A 14,044-nucleotide genomic window follows, 5' to 3' on the forward strand; every position below is an offset into this window, starting at 1 on the left:
CAGACAGCACATTATTCCTCTCCTTCTTTTGTGTTGGTGGGTCACTCTCTGGTGACTTCTAGTGCTCAATTCTGCTTAACACAGAGTGTCTGGATACATTTTATTGAATAGTGTGTTTTTAAGTAATATCTTAAAATTAAAAATTTAATATTGGCTACCACAGAGACATGACTTGCTATCGAGTTATGTTTTCCTTTAATAATGATTACAGAACGAGTCAGAGGACCCAAAGTGCCACATTCACAGTTGCACACCACGCTGACACGTGTGCATGATAACAGATAAAACCCTGTTGAGAAAAATTGCCTTGTAATGACTATTAGTCAATAATTTCAGCTGCACTTCATAGGGCCTGGTTTCCAAATAGCCACCATGCCAAAGGCAAAAGACAAAGGGAATAACAGGGTAAACAACACGAAAGTTTAGAAACGGATAAATAACCGAATAAACGCTGAAAGGAAGAGTAACAGGTATTTACACTTTCCTGCTTGGGTCAGCAACAGCTTCTTTAGTTTTCATAAGAGGGACGTGACAGGTGTTGTAAAACACTTTTATGCTGTCGGAATTTATCTGAGTGTGAGAGAGCACAATTTATAAACAATGATACGGAATAATCAAAATATCCACGGGTGTGCTGCCGGTCTATAGTGTCCAACGGGCACAATATTTCGGCGATCATACATGTCGCCATCATCAGGTGAACTGACGGACTGAGCTCCTGTGAACGTGCCGGCACGGAGGTCCGTACGCGTACGGATCTCCGTGCCGGCACGTTCACAGGAGCTCAGTCCGTCAGTTCACCTGATGATGGCGACATTTATGATCGCCGAAATATTGTGCCCGTTGGACACTATAGACCGGCAGCACACCCGTGGATATTTTGATTATCAAATACGCCGGGAGACACTCAAGAATCACAATGATACGGAATGTTACAGTGCCAATATGTCTGCTAAGAACACTCTTACTATATCGTTTCTTTTCAGATTTATCTCAGTAACTCTGTTCGAGTTCCAGCCTTTCTCATTTGTACACACGAAGGGAAATGAGACAGTTGTTGAGGCTCTTGCCTCTTATTCGGAAGAAAATGAATTCGGATTCCCGTCCAGCGACCGTGATTCAGTTTCATCTCAGATGATCACACGTTGCCGGCTTAATATCCTCGATGATGATGGTTTTATGGGCCTTAGGCCGCGCTCTAACGCGAAACTTCTGTGACGAGCGTTTCATCTCCAACTGTGGGATACATCGTCCAAAACCATAATGAGAGTTAATTTTCCAACGTTTAGCAAGCATACTACTGCTGCCTAAGATCGCGCCAACGTGTAATATGGAGCTCGCACAACTTGCCAATTGCGTTGCTTCCAACAAACAGTTCGCCAGATTCGTTTTATATAGAAGTCTGAAAAACAACAAACTTCGTCTTTATAGACTCTGATGATGCAACTCATAGAACCCTTAGGCATAAAAACACGCTTACGCCACGGTCCAATGTCCATAAAACCAGTATCACCAAGAACACTAAAATAGTTTTTCAAATACTATTGTCCTAAATCCAACCACATCCGAGCCTAGTTTCTAATGAGTGACTGATGTAATGGAGTCTCATTCTTATCCCCATGTTGTTTCCTGTGGCTTGCCTGTACCAATGAGAATACAAAAGAGCGCGGCCAATATCCTTAAGTAACCTATTCTCAACTATCCTTGTCCCATCCAAGTTTGTATTCCCTTTGTAATTCTCTCGACGGTTAGGGGACGCATAACAGCTCCTATCTTCGAATTCAGTGAGCAAGACATCGATGGGACATTAAACTATAACTATCATTCCCTCCTCCTACGTCTGAAGATGGAACTCGGAATGCTCATTCAAGCTACCTAGTCCCAGAAGGAGATAGAGACGCTATTTCGCTCCATTAGAGTGTAGATTAACCTCTCTGGAACAGGCAGCCTGTCATGAGGACGCTGAACATCAGCGGTCATCAGTGTCGCCAGAGGTAACTGATAGCCGGCTATTCCACCTTTCCCATTAAAGTATCATCGTACAAAAGCTGGAAAAGTCTTGGGTGATAGCTTGATTTGGAATGCGGATAGCTGTTCGGCGGTCGTCCTAAACTATTGCGCGTCGTTCCCGGAACCACTTGTGCCTATCTAACAATTTCTTCAATCTCGCATTTGTAACCTTTTCTCAACGACCCCGATGTGTAAGACAGTGTTTTCTATAGTAACACATACACAGTTTGAAGTTTCAATGCAGTCTGGTCGTGTCATTTTGAATTGCACCGACATTCGGATACAGACCTCGTTATCATGCCGGTTACTCGACTGAAGACAATTCTTTCACGCCACTAATTGTTTTAAATTTAGTTGTGAAAGGTCTCTTGTTAAAGTTGTTACATAATAAACGTTCTAGATGCAATTGATATCAAGGTCTTTGCATTTACATACTGCACAACACCTATACAAATTAATATGAACACAAATAATATTAATCAATATATAGCCGTACATGCTGCTTAATGAAAAAGTACTTTACTGAAAAGGTTTTTAATTAATTTTAAAATGTCTGAAGATGGGGTTCACATCCCGAAACATTAACTATACAATAAATTAACCTTTTTTACCTTATTAAGTTTATTAAAAACATAAAATTATTTATATACAGGTACTGTCAAAGACAAACTTATAAACGCATGGATAAGTTTGTAATAAGCATTTCTGTGTACATTAGGCATGGAAAATTGCTCATATAGTACCACGCATATTGAAATGACAAAAGTCATGGGATACCTCCTAACATCATGTCGGACCTCCAGCCCGACATGGCACGGACTCAACAAGTGCAGAAATATTGAGCTACGCTGCTTCTGTGGCCGTGCATAACTGCAGAAATGTTGCCGTGCAGGATTTTGTGCACTACTTGATCTCTAGATTATGTCCTATAACTGTTCGATGGGATTCATGTCGAGCGATCTAGATGGTCAAATCATTCTCTCAAATTGTCCAGAATGTTCTTCAAACCAAGCACGAACAATTGTGGCCCGGTGACATGACATTGTTGTTTGAGAAGATGAAGTCCATGGATGGGTGCGAATGGTCTCCTAGTAGCCGAACTAAACCAATTACAGTCAACGAGCGGTCCAATCCGATCCATGTTAACACAGCCACCATCATCTTGCACAGAGCCTTTTTGACAACTTAGTTCCATGCTTCGTGGGGTCTGCGCCACACTCGAACCCAGCCATCAGCTTTTACCAACTGTAATCGAGAATCATCCGACCGGGCCACGGTTTTCCAGTCATTTAGGAAACGACCGATATGGTCGGTCACTAGCCCATGAGAGGCGCTGCAGACTATGGCGTGCCGTTAGCAAAGGCACTGGCGTCGGTCGTCTGCTGCCACAGCCCACTAACGCCAAATTTCGTTGCTCTGTCCTAGCAGATACGTCCGTCGTGCGCCCCACATTGATTGCTGCAATTGTTTCACCCCATGATGCTTGACTACTAAACGACACTCCTCTTGGTCGTTAAGTGAAGGCCGTCGGCCACTGCATTGTCCGTGGTGAGAGGTAATGCCTGACGCTGTGGATCTCAGAATATTGAATTCTCTAATGATTTCCGAAAAGGAATGTTCCATGTGTCTAGCTCCAACTACCATTCTGCGTTCAGAAATTGTTAATTTCCGTCGTACGACCATAATCACGTCGGACACCTTTTCACATGAATCAACTGAGTACAAATGATACGTCCGCCAGTGCACTGCTCTTTTATACCCTGTGTACGCGATACTACCGCCATCTATTTAAGTACATATCGCTATGCCATGAGTTGTGACCTCAGTGAATGTATCAGCCGCTATTGCTCTTCCGAAATTAGCGCGATTCATGATGGTAAATGAAGGTCCACAACGATGCCACAGGAAAGAAGTGTCAAAGTGCAGTAAGTGTGTGTGTGTGTGTGTGTGTGTGAGTGTGTGTGTGTGTGTGTGTGTGTGTGTGTGTGCGTCTGTGAGTGGAGGGAGGGGAGGGGAGGCAGAGGTAGCGTTGGAAAGGGAGGTCATTATTCACATACAAATGTCGACAGCTAATGTGTCAATTATACTACTCGCCATTAAAATTGCTACACCACGGAGATGTGCTACAGACGCGAAATTCAACCGACAGGAAGAAGATGCTGTGATATGCAAATGATTAGCTTTTCAGAGCATTCACACAAGGCTGGCGCCTGTGGCGACACCTACAACGTGCTGACATGAGGAAAGTTTCCAACCTATTTCTCATACACAAACAGCAATTGACCGGCGTTGCCTGGTGAAACGTTGTTGTGATGCCTCGTGTAATGAGGAGAAATGCGTACCATCACGTATCCGACTTTGATAAAGGTCGGGGTGTAGCCTATCGCGATTGCGGTTTATCGTATCGCCACATTACTGCTCGCGTTGGTCGAGACCCAATGACTGTTAGCAGAATATGGAATCGGTGGGTTCAGGAGGGTAATACGGAACGCCTTGCTGGATCCCTACGGCCTCGTATCACTAGCACTCGAGATGACAGGCATCTTATCCGCATGGCTGTAACGGATCGTGCAGCCACGTCTCGATCCCTGAGTCAACAGATGGGAACGTTTGCAAGACAACAACTATCTGCACAAACAGTTCGACGACGTTTGCAGCAGCATGGACTATTAGCTGCGGTTACCCTTGACGCTGCATCACAGACAGGAGCGTCTGCGATGGTGTACTCAACGACGAACCTGGATGCACGAATGGTAAAACGTCATTTTTTCGGATGAATCCAGGTTCTGTTTATAGCATCATGATGGTCGCATCCGTGTTTGGCGACATCGCGGTGAACGCACATTGGAAGCGTGTATTCGTCATCGCCATATTGGCGTATCACCCGGCGTGATGGTATGGGGTACCATTAGTTACACGTCTCGGTCACCTCTTGTTCGCATCGACGGCACTTTGAACAGTGGACGTTACATTTCAGACGTGTTACGACCCGTGGCTCTACACTCCATTCCATCTCTGCGAAACCCAACATTTCAGCAGGATAATGCACGACCGCATGTTGCAGGTCCTGTACGGGCCATTCTGGATACAGAAAATGTTCGACTGCTGCCCTGGCCAGCACATTCTCCAGATCTCTCACCAATTGAAAACATCTGGTCAATGGTGGCCGAGCAACTGTCTCGTCACAATACGCCAGTCACTACTCTTGATGAACTATCGTATCGTGTTGAAGCTGCATGGGCAGCTGTACATGTACACGCCATCAAGCTCTGTTCGACGCAATGCTCAGGCGTATCAGGGCCGTTATTACGGCCAGAGGTGGTTGTTCTGGGTACTGATTTCTCAGGATCTATGCACACAAATTGCGTGAAAATGTGATCACATGTCAGTTCTAGTATAATATATTTGTCCAATGAATACCCGTTTATCATCTGCATTTCTGCTTGGTGTAGCAACTTTAATGGCCAGTAGCGTATGTAGATAAGAAGTCATTATAGACTAGTTCTCTACTTCGGCACGTTACGTGTTACAATTTACTGTACAGTCGTAATCGGTGTTCCATGTGTCGTCCTCGCATTTGGCTGCCATCCTGCACTGGACCCTGCAGTGAGTTACGAGTCCTTTCAAACATACCCGAATCATATCGTTAAGATTGACAATACTGTGCAATTCGCTGGTTCAATTGTTCATCCTTAACAACGGAAATGCTGTAAACTTTGTTTTCTAGATGATCTAGAGTGAAAAATTCATAGGATTGAAGTCATGTGATCTTTAAGGCCAAGCTCAACCTATCCATCTTAGAACACATTAGCGCGTTAGACGTCGTTTTATATCAGCAGCGAAATGTGCCGCCGCCCCATCATGCACGTACCACATTCCCCAACCATCAACCACTGGTGAAATTTGAGCCATGTCAGACGGGTACTTAATCTAAAATTGGCATTTCAAACAAGTTTGTACAAAACAGGACAATACCTCATACTAAAGTCCGTGCCGACTCGTAACCACACATTCGCAGATCGTTTGCGGACCCACATCCGCTGGAATTTTGTTCTTTTAGTATCGAATACTTCCAGAATTGTCAGAATTAGCTATGATACACCCTGTGAGCATTGATCTGAGGATCACTAGTACGCCTTAAAATATTAATTTCATTTTGTCAAGAAATATTTTTTTAAATCTGTGAAGTGACTTTACTCTGGCTTTAATGAACGCATCCTCTGTCTTGTTTTTCGATGTTTAGGTGGTGTCGACACAAACAATTACCGCTAATGGCTCATAAGCATTTCAGTCAACGCTCGGCGTGAACTGGAGCGTAGTTTCGTCCTCCTTACAAACAAAAAGTTTTCTACACTGTAGCTACGTGTCTAGTAGGTGGGGGCTCATTACCTTAGCCTGGAGCGATGTTCCTAAGATGAACGGACAGAATATTAACCAACCCGCTAAAAGAGCGCAATGGTCGATTCGCAGTGCTGTACATGGTGTAAACAGGTACTAGGAGCTCATGAGACCATTCACCGTTGACGAAAGTAACGGCAGAGAACTGATGTGTCTGTGCCAATCCGTTGTACGGAATCAGGGTCAAAGTGGACGTGTGACAAGACTGGCAGAAAGCAGTTATTCTGTTCTGACGTGCTCATGATCGCTCTGTGAATAATGTTCCCTATTTTGTTGGTTTATAAGAGGCGATCAAAATGTTTCTCTTCGAAGTCCGTACAGTCTAGAATCGGTACGGCAATCACACAAAACAGCTGTGAACACTGAGGAAATCCTACCACCAATGCACTAGGTTGAAGTTATCCGTTTGGTGAAACACCGTGTGCTTTTGCCTAAGGAAGTCCCTAACAGTCAGCGCTCATCCTCGTCCGACAGGAATCGTCGACCTTTCAACCCCTGGTTTAAGGGATCGATGGCATGACAATCGCTTGGATACATTTCTGCAATGATGGAGACATCAGATTCTTTGAAATCAATAAGTAGTGATCCCCGATAATCAAAAACAGGGTGAGTATTACCTTTCTAGCAGATGGCTGGTTCTTTAACTTCTTGGGATGGTGGATGACACCACTGCCCCGTACACAAAGTGAAAACAATTAGAATCAACAGTAAAAAAAAAAAAAAACTAACAAACACTACAAGAAACTTACTAAATACAAAAAATAAAGTAGAAAAGAAACCCTATCGAATGATAAAGTACACACGACGAACAGCTCACTGTTTATATTAACACATGAAATAATAGAGTAACACTCCAACAGAGTACTATTATCATAATAATACCACCTATCCCCCTTTCCACTCACTCCTCTGACAGCTATTATACTCACATTCAACTTTATACAACTCGCCATAACTAAGTACATAACACACATCCATGCCCGAGACAGGATTCGAACCTGCGACCGTAGCGGTCGCGCGGTTCCAGACTGTAGCGCCTAGAACCGCTCGGCCACCCCGGCCGGCTTCATCGCTTCTTCACCGTAGCCGAGATAGATGTTTTTTAAGCACTACTAGGAATTCAACACCGGTCCAAATTAGTATATCCCTCAGTGATAAACCGTAATTATGTAAGATTATTGATGGATCTTTCAGTATCCATTGTATTTGATGTTGCCAGGATTTGTACTTTATAGAACGTTGGGTGATACTGTTGGCTGAATGGTTTAATGTAATCCAGCCAAAATAACCTGAAGATGCGATTCAATCTCGCGAAATCAGTTGTACCTTGATTCCACAATAAATGAGTATTAGCAGCTACAAGCTGCCTCTACAGTTTTTTTGATGTTTTTGCGACTGTTTTTCAAAAAAATCTTTGAACGACTGAAATTGCTGCTGTCAGCGAACGTAGGTCCATATAAACCAGTTTCAGAGCGATCATTGCAAAGGAAACTGCATAAAGCGGGTACTTGATATCGGGTACCTCACAAAAAGGCATTGCACACATCGACATATAAAACTACTCATCTCCGATGAGCCAAACAACATAGAAACCGAACAGTAGTTGAATGTTGACTATAAGTAGCGATGATGAAGGCTGAAACTTTTAAACGCATCGTTTGATATTAGAAACTAATTTTAAATGGTTCTGTAATTTACAAACACCTCCATGTACCTTGAACCTTGCCGTTGGTGGGGAGGCTTACGTGCCTCAACGATACAGATAGCCGTACCGCAGGTGCAACCACAATGGAGGGGTATCTGTTGAGAGGCCAGACAAACGTTTAGTTCCTGAAGAGGGGCAGCAAGCAGCCTTTTCAGTAGTTGCAGGGGCAACAGTCTGGATGATTGACTAATCTGGCCTTGTAACACTAACCAAACCGGCCTTGCTGTGCTGGTACTGCGAACGGCTGAAATCAAGGGGAAACTACAGCCGTAATTTTTCCCGAGGGCATGCAGCCTTACTGTATGGTTCAATGATGATGGCGTCCCCTTGGGTAAAATATTCCGGAGGTAAAATAGTCCCCCATTCGGATCTCCGGGCGGGGACTACTCAAGAGGATGTCGTTATCAGGAAAAAGAAAACTGGCGTTCTACTGATCGGAGCGTGGAATGTCAGATCCCTTAATCGGGCAGGTAGGTTAGAAAATTTAAAAAGGAAAATGGATAGGTTAAAGTTAGATATAGTGGGAATTAGTGAAGTTCGGTTTGCAAGAGGAACAAGACTTCTGGTCAGGTGAAAACAGGGCTATAAAGACAAAATCAAATAGGGGTAATGCAGGAGCTAGTTTAATAATGGATAAAAAAATAGAAGTGCGGGTATACTACAACGAACAGCATAGTGAACGCATTATTGTAGCCAAGATAGACACTAAGCCCACATCTGCAACAGTTGTACAAGTTTATATGCCGACTAGCTCCGCAGATGACGAAGAGATTGAAGAATTGTATGATGAGATAAAAGAAATTGTTCAGATAGTGAAGGGAGATGAAAATTTAATAGTCATGGGGGACTGGAATTCGACAGTAGGAAAAGGAAGAGAAAGGAAAAGTAGTAGGTGAATATGGAACGGGGGTAAGGAATGAAAGAGGAAAACGGCTGGTAGAATTTTGCGTAGAGCATAATTCAATCATAGCTAACACTTGGTTTAAGAATCGTGAAAGATTCGTGGAAAAGGCTTGGATACACTGGAAGGTTTCAAATAGATTATATAATGGTAAGACAGAGATTTAAGCCAACGGCCTTGCCGCAGTGGTAACACCGGTTCCCGTCGGATCACCGAAGTTAAGCACTGTCGGGCTGGCCTAGCACTTGGATGGGTGACCGTCCGGTCTGCCGAGCGCTGTTGGCAAGCGGGATGCACTCAGCCCTTGTGAGACAAACTGAGGAGCTACTTGACTGAGAAGTAACGGCTCCGGTCTCGAAAACTGACAACCGCTGGGAATGCGGTATGCTGAGCACAAGCCCCTCCACATCCGCATCCAGTGACGCCCCTGGGGCGAACGTCTCAAAAATGAGAACGACAGGAAGTGTAAAATGGCTAAGCAGGGATGCCTAGAGGACAAATGTAGGGATTTAGAGGCATATATCACTAGAGGTAAGACAGATATAGCTTATACGAAAATTAAAGAGACCTTTGGAGAAAAGAAGACCACTTGTATGAATACCAAGAGCTCAGATGGAAAACCAGTTCTAAGCAAAGCAGGGAAAGCAGAAAGGTGGAACGAGTATATAGACGGTCTGTACAAGGGCGATGAATTTAAGGGTAATATTATGGAAATGGAAGAGGACGTAGATGATGATGAAATGGGAGATATGATGCTGTGTGAAGAATTTGACAGAGCACTGAAAGACCTAAGTCGAAACAAGGCCCTGAGAGTAGACAACATTCTGTTAGAACTAATGATAGCCTTGGGTGAGCCAGCCCTGACGAAACTCTACCATCTGGTGAGCAAGATCTATGAGACTGGTGAAATATCTTCAGCCTTCAAAAAGAATATAATAATTCCAATCTCAAAGAAAGTAGATGTTGACAGGTGTGAAAACTACCGAACTATCAGTTTAATAAGTCACAGTTCCAAAATACTAACACGAACTCTTTATAGACGAATGGAAAAGCTAGGGGAAGATCAGATCGGCTTCATTAGATATGGTAGAACACGTGAGGCAATTCTGACCCTATGGCTTAGATTAAGGAAAGGCAAACCTACGTTTCTAGAATTTGTAGACTTAGAGAAAGCTTTTGACAATGTTGATTGGAATAATATCTTTCAAATTCTGAAGGTGGCAGGGGTAAAATACAGGGAGCGAAAGGCTATTTACAATTTGTACAGAAACCAGATGGCACTTATGAGACATGAGAGGGAAGCAGTGGTTGGGAAGGGAGTGAGACAGGGCTGTAGCTTATCCCCGATGTTATTCAGTCAGTGTTATACTGTTGTACGAGTACTAATTCCCTTTTTACTATACCAATATTTCAATAATTTGGGCGTTTTCTAGCTATTTCGGCGCTGTTCTTTTTCGCAGTTATGTGCATTTATTCCGCGTGTCTGTGTACTGCAGCCGGCCGAAGTGGCCGTGCGGTTAAAGGCGCTGCAGTCTGGAACCGCAAGACCGCTACGGTCGCAGGTTCGAATCCTGCCTCGGGCGTGGATGTTTGTGATGTCCTTAGGTTAGTTAGGTTTAACTAGTTCTAAGTTCTAGGGGACTAATGACCTCAGCAGTTGAGTCCCATAGTGCTCAGAGCCATTTTTTTTGTGTACTGCATTCTCGCGTCCTAAATATTCCTCAACCCGAGAGACAATGATGTGACGTCAGTTCACTAGCTGCATTTGAGAAGCACTTTCGAATGACAATCAGCACGATACTTTGTGTTTTTATTATTATGGAGGTGAATCTGGTCTTCATTTGTGCCTTATGGCGACATATTAAACATATCTCCACAACATCGTGTAACCAGTAAGTATAAAAATTCTTTGTAATTCAGTTAATTGTTTTTAGTTTTGCCTTATACCTAAATTTTAACACGTATATAATGTTAACCATTTTAGGTGTTAATCGTTGACCCTTCTGAAGAACACATTTTTAAAGACGTCCAAACCTAGATCAAGAGGCTTTCAATAAAATCAATTGCTACAATTGATTTGACATTTTTTGCCTTTTCCTACAAGAAGAGTACATTATTGTTGCTGCCTCCAGCGACGATCAAGAATTTAAAACTTATCAGTAGTACATGTTACAGACAATCTTTTGCGGCTATAATAAAAGTCTTATTTAGACCAAAGCACACTGGTTTATTTCAAAGCATCTTTAGTGGCCACTGTAACACTGCTTTTCTTACAGATCTGTTTGTCGAGATCGTAAGTGGTTCCCATGTTTTACATTGCTACTATTAAACAATATTAATTTACAACTATTACGATTTTTTTGCTTCCTACTTTGTTCCTACTGTTTTTAGAACACTGTACTTCACTGACACTGGATGTGTTTTTGTTTTCATGTTATATAGACGCTTGTACACATCGAGTTCTTTGTTTTGAGGTTGCGAGATGCGATCGTCTTTTGTTTTCTGTGGTTGTGGAAGCGTCTGCTACTCCTCTGAGTGTGTATTTATTTTTTTCGATGTGTGTGTGTGTGTGTGTGTGTGTGTGTGTGTGTGTGTCAAGGGGAGATATATGTACTATGGTACTGTAATGGGTGATCGTGAGTGGACATGTTGGCTGTTTTATGCGGTACGTTTTTCTGATGGCCAGAAGGGTTGTTATTTATCTACAATATGTTTCATTATTTTGGTTGCTGAAGATTGAATGGTCGTTTATTCTGTTTTCACAGAAAAGAAACTCATAATAAATGTTCAACATTGCTACTGGTCAGTGCCGAAACAGCTTAACAGGAGCCATTACTTGAGCAGGATCGGCGTTAATGATATAGGAAAAATCCTGGGACACAGCTGAAGCTTCCCTGCTCCACATGACATACACCTCGCATACGCCTGTAGAACAGACTGTTACCATATACGAATATGTATGCAGTTCATCATCAGGCCACTGTTACATTCGACTGCTCCTCAAATCTGGATAATATACCAGTCGATCAGCCGGCCAACTGCAGACACGCAATATCTGTCATGTACTGATAACGCTGTTTCATACGTGTGCGCGGTAGCTCCGTGCCTTTCTCAGCGATCACGATGCAACCTCTGAAACTCTTCCCGCCTCTTACAAACCCTACCAAGCCTGGTAACAGCACTAAACACGAACAGCACTAATTTCACTCTGATGGTAGTTCTACCTGTCACAGAGAATTGCAGCTGTAATCTTTTATATACCCCTCGGTGATGTGCCCTTTACTAAGTTACATTGATATCCAACAATGTCTTCTGGGTGCTTCACTTTTTGCGTCAGGTAGTGTATGTTATGTGAACATGGGTCTAGAAACGCTTTTTTTTACCATGTTACAACTAATTTTCTACAGCTCTTCGTCGTGAATCAATGGTGGGAAATCTACAGCACCAGAGTACGTTAGGGAACTTTTTGTTCCATGAGATGTTCAAACTACCATGTTGATGACGTCTGATTAAGAGGTAATTGTTACATATACCGGCGGTATTTTGTGTTCTGTTTCATTGAAGGATATGTTGACTAGCGGCTTAGATAATCGTTTTTTGTTACTATGCGACTCACTTCCTTGGCTTGCTTTCTCCTAGCAGCAACTGTTTAAGTGACCGTTACGGACTTCGCGAGTACTTAACTGTTTACTAGTGCTCGTCACGTACTTGTATTGCTGTACAATGCAGTAAAGGTGATTAGAATACTGAATGTTCTCGATGGCCATTTGATTCGTGCCGCCCAACATTTGTAGTGGAGAGGTTTCAGAACGACAGTGCCCCGTCTAGGGGACGTACAAAGCATTGTCTTAGGGAGCATGAAATGTTTAATCCCTCTGCTTGCGATTTAGGGAGGCCTATAAAGGTCGAAACAGCTAGTCACTATTACTTTTCTTGGGTTAGTTCCATCATCACAAAGCAGCCCAAACATGCAAGCAACATCATAAATTGTTTGATGTCTTCCAATCACTGTCTTCCTCCGCAGTTTTTCTCCTATAGTTTAGTCGACCGTTGTGACCGAGCGGTTCTAGGCGCTTCAGTCCGGAACCGCGCTGCTGCTGCGGTCGCAGTTTCGAATCCTGCTTCGGGAATGGATGTGTGTGATGTCCTTAGGTTAGTTAGTTTAAGTAGATCTAAGTCTAGGGGACTGATGACCTCAGATGTTAAGTCCCATAGTGCTTAGAGCCATTTTCACCCCTATAGTTCCCTTAAGTAGCATGGAACTTATCCGTTGATGCCATAATACATTCTTCTAGGTAGTTTTTACATATGCGTCTCCTCACAGATTCTGTTGCGATTACTTATCAGTCAATTTAATTTTCAGCATCGTTCTGAACACCACATGTCAAACACTTCGATTATCTTCTTTTTAGGGTTTTCGCCACAGTCAATTATGCACTTCCGTACAGAGCCATGCTCACCAAAATTGCTCCAAGCACTATGGGAATTGAGGTCATCAGTCCCATAGACTTAGAATTACTTAAACCTAACTAACCTAAGGATATCACACACATCCATGCCCGAGGCAGGATTCGAATCTGCGACGAGGCAGGATTCGAATCTGCAACGGTAGCAGCAGCGCGGTTCCGGACTGAAGCACCTAGAACCGCTCGGCCACAGCGGCCGGCCATGCTCCACAAATAGGTGCTCTCAAAAGTGTCAGTCTCAAATTAAGTTTTATGTTTGACGCCAGCAGACTTCTTTTTGGTGAAGAATATTCTCTTTGCTGTGTAGCCTGCTTATTATATCCCTTTTGCTTCGTCCATCATGCATTCTGATGCCTGCTAAGTGGCTGAATGTCCTCCACGTTAATGTGACAACCTGTCAAAGCCTCAATACCCACCTTTTGCAGCGGAGGAAGAATGCCAGTGAGGTTCTGGAAAGTACCGACAGGGACATGGAGCCATGCTGACTCCAGTGTCATAGCCAGTTGCGCTAGGTTTCTCGGTTGCGAATACATGGCGCGAACAGTCCGATCGTGATGGTCTCAT

The 14,044-nt window shown here is 43.3% G+C and overlaps 1 protein-coding gene and 1 pseudogene across 1 annotated transcript in view; both read left to right on the forward strand.

The window, feature by feature from the left end:
- LOC124613970 (xenotropic and polytropic retrovirus receptor 1) overlaps positions 1–14,044 on the forward strand; it is a 286,213-nt gene that overhangs the window by 83,986 nt on the left and 188,183 nt on the right. The gene's annotated exons all lie outside the window — the stretch shown is intronic.
- LOC124614206 lies at positions 9,182–9,299 on the forward strand (annotated as a pseudogene).

This window comes from Schistocerca americana, chromosome 4 (assembly GCF_021461395.2).
Source record: "Schistocerca americana isolate TAMUIC-IGC-003095 chromosome 4, iqSchAmer2.1, whole genome shotgun sequence".
NCBI classification, from domain to species: domain Eukaryota; kingdom Metazoa; phylum Arthropoda; class Insecta; order Orthoptera; family Acrididae; genus Schistocerca; species Schistocerca americana.